This window comes from Atractosteus spatula, unplaced genomic scaffold, assembly GCF_055471065.1.
Source record: "Atractosteus spatula isolate fAtrSpa1 unplaced genomic scaffold, fAtrSpa1.hap1 Scaffold_166, whole genome shotgun sequence".
Classification (NCBI taxonomy): domain Eukaryota; kingdom Metazoa; phylum Chordata; class Actinopteri; order Semionotiformes; family Lepisosteidae; genus Atractosteus; species Atractosteus spatula.
The window spans coordinates 61,020-69,688 of record NW_028296726.1 but is presented as its reverse complement, the minus strand read 5'-3'; the positions used below and the strand labels follow the sequence as shown (position 1 = coordinate 69,688).

The 8,669-nt window shown below is 48.8% G+C and overlaps 1 pseudogene; it reads right to left on the bottom strand.

Annotated features, from left to right (window-relative positions):
* Positions 1-8,230: 8,230 nt before the first annotated feature.
* Positions 8,231-8,368, bottom strand: LOC148809097 (U1 spliceosomal RNA; annotated as a pseudogene).
* Between the last annotated feature and the right edge of the window lie 301 nt (positions 8,369-8,669).

The window sequence follows — 8,669 nt, the reverse complement described above, 5'->3', positions numbered from 1 at the left end:
TGTCTGAGTATGGGGAACAGAAAGTGAGCCTGTCTCTCAGTAATAATAATATAGTTTGTGATCCACTGTCACAGCCCGGGGAACAGACAGTCAGTCCGTCTCTCAATAATAATAATACAGTGTGTGACCTCCTATCCCAGCCTGCGGAACAGTGAGCCAGACTCTCAATAATAATAATACAGTGAGATCTCCTGTCCCAGCCTGTGGAACAGTGAGCCTGTCTCTCAATAATAAAAATACAGTTTGTGATCTCCTATCCCAGCCTGAGGAACAGACAGTGAGCCTGTCTCTCAATAATAATAATAATACAGTGTGAGACCTCCTGTCCCAGCCTGAGGAACAGACAGTAAACCTGTCTCTCAATAATAATAATCCAGTGTGTGATCTCCTGTCTTAGCCTGGGGAACACTGAGTCTGTCTCTCAATACTAATAATATAGTGTGTGATTTCCTGCCCCAGCTAGAGGAAAAGACAGTGAGCCTGTCTCTCAATAATAATAATACAGTGTGTGACCTCCTGTCCCAGCCTGGAGAACAGTGAGCAGACTCTCAATAATAAGAATACAGTGTGATCTACTGTCCCAGTCTGAGGAACAGTGAGCCTGTCTCCCAATAATAATAATAATGCAGTCAGTGACCTCCTGTCCCAGCTTGAGGAAGAGACAGTGAGCCTGCCTCTTAATAATAATAATACAGTTTGTGATCTCCTGTCTCAGCCAGGGGAACAGACAGTAAACCTGTTTCTCAATAATACTAATCCAGTGTGTGATCTCCTGTCTTAGCCTGAGGAACAGACAGTGATCCAGTCTCTCAATAATAATAATCCAGTGTGGTATGTCCAGTCCCAGTCTGAGGAGAAAACAGACTGGGACACAGAGAGTGAGAGAGAGAGAGGAGGCAGCACAGAAGATGTGCTCCTAATTTCTTTGAGATTTTATTGTTTTCTGGAACTGAACAAATAGTCTAGGAATAAGGCGACATCTAACAAAACTAAAGAAAACTACAGAAGTAAAGAAATAATTTGCCATTGGAAAAAAAATCAACAAAGCAAACATCTAAAAAACTGAAGATCAACTATAAGACACAGCTACACCTGAGGATAAAGGACCTGAGGAAAAACTCCAAAAAGAAAAATCCCCAAGAGGTAAAGAGAAACAAACAGAAAAGGAATAATTAAAACAAGGAAATAAGAATAAGAAGACAAGAAAGAAAGAAAGAAAGAAAGAAAAAGTACACCAAAGGAAACAAGAAGGAAAGGGAAAATAGAAGCAGAATCAAGAGAAGCCAAGAACTCAGCCATCAACACGAAAAACACCTGATAAGCCCTGTTCTTTCTTCTCCTTTCTTGAAGAGGCCTCTAAAAAATTGAACTGCTTTGCTAGATAAAAGTTTAAAAAGTCTTTAGAAAAAGTTACCTTAAAGTTTAAATTAAACAAAATACCACTTGGGCCCACTACACTCAAAAGGTCAAAGTTGAAGAACCTGTTCCCAAGCAACAGGGGGCTGATTGTATTCAAAACGCCCGAGCCAGGCCGTCTGTTTGCTCTTCTCACCTGGGCCCATTGTATTTAAAAGAGGAAGATGAGTACAGAGCAGAACACAGCCCCACTGGACCAGCCCTGCCCCCTCAGCACAGTACTCCAGTACCCTGAGGGCGTGAAAACAGTTAAGACCAGGAAACAGTACAAAGACTCCTGGATGAAAGAAAACCCAGAGACCCTCATTGCTGACTACTGCCAGGCAGGAGAATAACACATAAAAACCAACCTGCTCTTTTTTACTGAGCATCCGAATGCCTGGCACACAGCTGTGTGTAAGAATTATACAAACACCACCAGAAGGGGCATCAGCAAAGGCAGGCAAATCTCCATAGGGGGCAACAGCGAGGTAGAAGACACTGTCCTGACTGTCAACACCTACCACAATGGTACAGTGATGATACAGGGCAGTGAGGCCGCTCTGGAGCTTTTTGAGGAAAAGTTCACAGACCTTAAAACACAGGCTGACCTGGAGAAACCTCCCCCAGAAACAGGAGAAAGACCCAGCAGCCTGATGACCGCCACACCGGAGAGTTCAGCCCCACCTGACTCGGAGCCCACAAACACAGCCTCAGCCACAGAACGGCCCAGCAAGAGTGTAGCCCTCGGCAACACGGAAACACACCACCCGGACACACACAGCCCACACCAACCCCCCTGTGACCACAGAACAGTGCGCCTCCTGAGAGAGAAACTCTCTGCTCTGGAGCTGGACTTCACTGAGTTCAAGGAGCTGATGCTGGGGAGACTCACAGAGGGGCAGGCAGCACAACAGCTAAGAGACGAGGTTAACAAACACAGGAACGAATGTAAAACCTCCAACAAACAGCTCAGGGCACAGATGGAGGAGCTGCTGCAGGACAACAGTAAGCTGCAGTCGGAAGTAGCAGAGCTGAGAGAGGAGCTGCAGCTCGCGGAGAGGACAAGCAAGACTCTCAAAGACCAGCTGAGGAAACTCACTACTTCCCACTGCAGCCCGGACTGCAACAGAACAGCCCTGAGACCCAGAAGACACAACACACAACACCCACCCCCAACCCGCAAAGACACACCCACCTCCACACAACCTGACACCCCTACAACCCCCACCACCAACTCCCACTTACCCAGTACCCCCACCGTAGCAAACACCACACCCACTGCACCCCCCGGCACCCCAAATCCCCTCACAACTCCACTGCCCAAAAGCACATCCACCTTGCCGAACACTCAGGGTGACTCACACACACACCCGGCCCCACCCAACTCCTCCACCTCACACACTGCACCCCCCCAAGCAGCCGCCCGCCCGGCAGCACAGCGCCCCTCCAGCAGACTGGACACCAGAGGCAGACGCATGGAAGTAGCCCTTCTCATCGACTCCAACGGGAGGTACATCGATGAGCACAGGCTCTTCCCGGGATTACAAACAGCAAAGCTCTGGTGTCCGACGACAGAGAAGGCCCTGCAGCTGCTGTCCAGGTCGGTACTGGGAGCCCCTCAGCACATCATCATCCACACCGGCACCAACGACCTGAGGACCCAGAGGGAGCAGGTGGCCCAGTCCATCAGGAGAGTGGCAGAGAGGGCCATACAGGAGTTCCCTCGCGCCCGAATTCTCATCTCCACCCTGCTGCCGAGACAGGACGAGCAGCACCACACCATCCAGAGAATCAATGCCGAGATCTCACGGTGCTGCGCCCTGCTCCCAAACGTCTACCTGGCCCATCACTCCACCCTTGGACCACAGCACCTACACGACCATAAACACCTCAAAAAACAGACCATTGGACTCTTCACAAAAACTCTGAAAGACACCACACTGGGTAGACACCTGAACAGCACCCCAGAGAGAAACAGGAGGACTACCAGAGGAACGCCCCAGCACCCACACCCCCAACCCAGACCAGCTCAACCCACAAAGAACAGAACCAGCACCACCCTACAGCCCTCCAACCCAGACCAACGACCTAACAGGACCAGAACCAGCGCCCCACCCCAAACCCAGCACAATACTTGTTTCTGTCGATGATGTAAATGTCCGACACAAATTTGATACAGTTCCAGAAAACAATAACAACTTGCAAAGATAATTCAAACGATAACAATGAGATCTCTAAAGATAAGTATGTGGAACATTCAGTGTCTGGGCTCGTCAGCATTTGGGCTGAAGAGCACTGATCCTGAATTTATCAAGGATGTAAAGGAGACAGACATCATGATCCTACAGGAGACATGGTGTCGGGGAGACTTGGCTACCCACTGTCCCCCAGGCTACAAGGAGATCATGGTGCCCTCTGTCAAAAAACCCCAAATCACCCGGGGCAGAGACTCTGGGGGGATCATTGTGTGGTACAGAGCGGAGCTCAGTCACTCCATACAATTAGTAAAGAAAGAAGAGTCACGAGTTTGGCTTAAAATCAAAAGAAATACCATCTGTACAGAAAACGAGGTTTTCCTGTGTGCTGTCTACATCCCGCCCTCAGAATCCCCCTACTACAGTGAGGGAATTCTCCCCAGCCTCCACAAGGAGATCGGTCACTTCCAGGGCCAGGGAAACGTGCTGCTCTGTGGTGACCTCAACGCACGAACAGGCACACTGGCAGACTTCACCAGCACACAGGGAAATACTCACATATTCGGACAATCCCCTCTGTACCACACACCGGTCACCTCACACAGGTGCAGCCATGACACCACGGTCAACAGCACCGGGCGCGAGCTGCTGCAGCTCTGTCAAGGGCTGGATCTGTACATCGTCAACGGCAGGACTAGAGGGGACTCTCTAGGCAGGTTCACCTACAGCTCAGCTCTGGGCAGCAGTGTGGTGGACTACGCCATCACCGACCTGGACCCCTCCTGTATCAGTGCCTTCACTGTCAGGCCACAAACTCCCCTCTCCGACCACAGCCAGATCACACTCTACATGAAGAGAGCACACCAGTACAGAGACACACTGACACAGCCCAGCCAGCTGTATGACCTCAACCAGGCATACAGATGGGACACAGACAGCCTGGACAGATACCAAACTGCACTGGGCCATGACGAAATTCAGACACTGATGGACACATTCCTAAACACTCCGTATCAAACCAACAAATTAGGCATCAACTTGGCCACACAAAAACTAAATCACCTATTCCACAAACTAGCATCAAAATCTAAGCTAAAAACAATTAAATCAAAAAACTACCAAAAAACAAAAGCAAAAGAAAAGTGGTTTGATACGGAGTGCAAAAACATCAGAAATGCACTACGAAAAGTCTCAAATGAAAAACACAGACAACCACACAACACAGATCTGCGCCTCAGGTACTGTGACATGGTAAAACTTTACAAACACACGCTGAAAAAGAAAAGAAACACATACATAGACAAACAACTTGCAGAAATTGAGGAGTCACTAAATCAGAACTGTTTCTGGGAGAAGTGGAACAACTTAAACAAATCAAAACCAGAAGAATTGGCCATCCAAAATGGAACAATCTGGCAAACATACTTTGAAAATCTCTATGAAAAGCTCCCAAATACAAATCAATCAGACCAAAACACCATTTATGAAAAACTCAACATTTTGGAATTGGCTATCAAAGACAACCAAAACCCCTTAGACTCCCCAATCACTGAGCAGGAGCTACTGGACAAACTCCAGGCCCTCAGACCACGCAAAGCCTGTGGCCATGATGGTGTCATAAATGAGATGCTGAGACAGAGCAGCCCAAAGTTGCAATAAGCCCTGCTCAAACTCTTCAATCTCATCATGACAGCTAGATGTTTCCCCGAGGCCTGGAACCAAGGACTGATCACGCCCATCTATAAGAGTGGAGATAGACTCGATCCCAACAACTACCGGGGCATCTGTGTGAACAGTAACCTGGGGAAGGTATTCTGCAGTATCCTAAATACACGAATACTGGCCTTCCTTACCGAACAGAATGTCCTGAGTAAAAGTCAGATTGGCTTCTTGCCAGATCACCGCACATCTGATCACATTTACACCCTGCACACACTGATAGACAAACACGTCCACCAAAAACACAAAGGAAAAATTTTTGCCTGCTTTGTCGATTTCAAAAAAGCATTTGACTCGATTTGGCATGAGAGATTGTTTTATAAACTACTCCAAAGCGGCATAGGGGGCAAAGTGTACGACATAATTAAATCAATGTATTCAGAGAGCAAATGTGCAGTGAAAATTGGAAACAAAAGGACTAAATTCTTCACCCAAGGCCGCGGGGTGAGACAGGGCTGCAGCCTGAGCCCAACACTGTTCAATATCTATATCAACGAATTAGCAGGAATGTTGGAGCAGTCTGCAGCTCCTGGTCTCACACTACACGACACAGAAATCAAGTTCCTGCTCTACGCAGATGACCTGGTCCTGCTGTCGCCCACAGAACAGGGGCTGCAGCAGAACCTGGCACTGCTGGAGCAGTACTGTCAGACCTGGGCACTGACAGTCAATCTGGACAAGACCAGAGTTATGGTTTTCCAGAAGAAAGCCAGACCCCAGGGAAACAGGTACAAATTCACACTGAACAACAACACATTGGAGCACACATCCAGCTACACATATCTCGGTCTCACCATCAGCTCTTCTGGGAGTTTTGACCTGGCAGTGAAGGCACTGAGGGAGAAGGCACTCAGGGCTTTCTACGCAATAAGAAGGAGGCTTCTTCAACATCAACCCACCAACAAGAATCTGGCTCCAAATACTTGAAAGTGTAATCCAACCCATTGCCCTATACGGCAGTGAAGTGTGGGGTCCCCTCACAGACCAGGATTACACCCAATGGGACAAACACCCCACAGAAACTCTGCACATGGAGATCTGTAGAAACATCCTCCATGTGCAGAGAAGAACTCCTAACAACGGGTGCAGGGCCGAAAAAGGGCCAGTACCCACTATTGATAAACATACAGAAAAGAATATTCAAGTATTGGCTACACCTAAAAAACAGTGACCAAAATTCCTACCACCGCAAAGCCCTGCTGAGCCAAGAGTTGAGCCCAAAACAGAGCCCCCTGAGCCAGCTGGTCCTGAGGCTCACCGACCTGAGCCACACCGACACTAACCAGCCTCAGGACAGCACTGCTAGAGCACCACAACCCAGACTCAACCACATCACAGCACAGATCAAACAGCAATATCTCACACACTGGGACACACACACACAGACACAACATAAACTGGAATGTTACAGAACCTTAAACAGACAATACACACTAGCTGAATATTTGACCAAAATAAAAAATAACAAACAGAAACAGACCCTGACGAAGTACAGGCTCAGTGACCACAGCCTGGCCATAGAAACTGGGCGACACAGGCAGACCTGGCTGCCCAGAGAGGACAGGCTGTGCTCCCACTGCCAGTGGGGAGAAATAGAGACAGAGGTGCACTTCCTACTGCACTGTGACAGATACTCTGGGATTAGAGAAACATTCTTCCCTAAATTCAGAAATCTAATCCCAGAGTTCCCACACCTGCCAGAATCACAACGGGTCCCAATCCTACTGGGAGAGGGAGGAGGGAAGTCAGTTGAACTGGCAGCCCAGTATGTGATCTACTGTCACAGCCTGAGGAACAGTGAGTCTGTCTCCCAATAATGCTCCAGCCGCCTACAGAATATGTCAATATATTATAATATGTCTTTGTTGTAAATGTCTGTAATATGTCTGTAGACTTTATTTTACTTCTATTTTTGTTTTGTTTCATGTAAATATCATTACTTTCATTTGCTTTGGCAACACTGATTGTACCCATCGGTCATGCTAATAAAGCACCTTGAATTGAATTGAATTGAATTGAGAGGAGAGCGGAAAGTGCTTCCGGGTCTCGAGGAAGAAAGCAAGCACCGCGGGCAGGCCACGTGTACCTGCTCCCAGCCAAGAGGCCAAGGAGGCAGAGAGAGAGGGAGCGGATAGCGCTTCCGAGTCTCAAGGTGGAAAGCAAGCACCGCGGGCAGGCCACGTGTACCTGCTCCCAGCCAAGAGGCCAAGGAGGCAGAGAGAGAGCAAGAGAGAGAGGGAGCAGATAGCGCTTCCGAGTCTCGAGGTGGAAAGCAAGCACCGCGGGCAGGCCACGTGTACCTGCTCCCAGCCAAGAGGCCAAGGAGGCAGAGAGAGCGAGAGAGAGAGGGAGCGGATAGCGCTTCCGAGTCTCGAGGTGGAAAGCAAGCACCGCGGGCAGGCCACGTGTACCTACTCCCAGCCAAGAGGCCAAGGAGGCAGAGAGAGAGGGAGAGAGGGAGAGAGAGAGAGAGAGAGAGCGGATAGCGCTTCCGAGTCTCGAGGAAGAAAGCAGGCACCGCGGGCAGGCCACGTGTACCTACTCCCAGCCAAGAGGCCAAGGAGGCAGAGAGAGAGGGAGAGCGAGAGAGAGAGGGAGCGGATAGCGCTTCCGAGTCTCGAGGAAGAAAGCAGGGACCCGTGGCAGGCCACGTATACCTACTCCCAGCCAAGAGGCCAAGGAGGCGGAGCAAGAGAAAGGGGGAGAGGAGAGGAGAGGAGAGAGCAGAGAGAGAACGTTGCTGCCGGATCCCACCCAGCTCAGCTGCTGCTGCTTGGCCTTAACCCCCTAGGCTCAACCTAGAGCGATACCAGCTCAAGCACTCTTCAGGATCTTCGATAGCCTTCTAGACCTTTGGAAAGACAAGAACTGCGGGCATGCCACTTGAACTTGATCTTAGCCAAAAGGCAGAGAAGCGAGGGGAGAACGCACGAACGCAGTCCCCCACTACCAGAAATGATGCAGTCGAGATTCCCACATTTGGGGAATTCGCAGGGGTCAGCACAGCCGGAGTGCAATGGCCGAGTCTCGCCCTGGGTGAACCGATTTATGATTTTTAAGAACTTTATTTTCTTTTCACAAAAAAGTACAGGACATCACAATTTAGAAAGCTTTACATTAATATACATACTTAAAACAGTATATATGATCACATCTCATTACATTTTGACACGGTACCAGTTACATAGCAACAATTTCTTTTTTTCTGGTGCAAATCACATTCTTTACTTAAACATGATAATGTTTTTCACAGTTTCTTGAGATATTGACCTATGCTCTCTATTTCCCACAGATTTTCTGCTTCCTCCCTCCCTTCTCTCCACAGATCTCTGAGGTAATAGTTCTCTCGGGTGATGA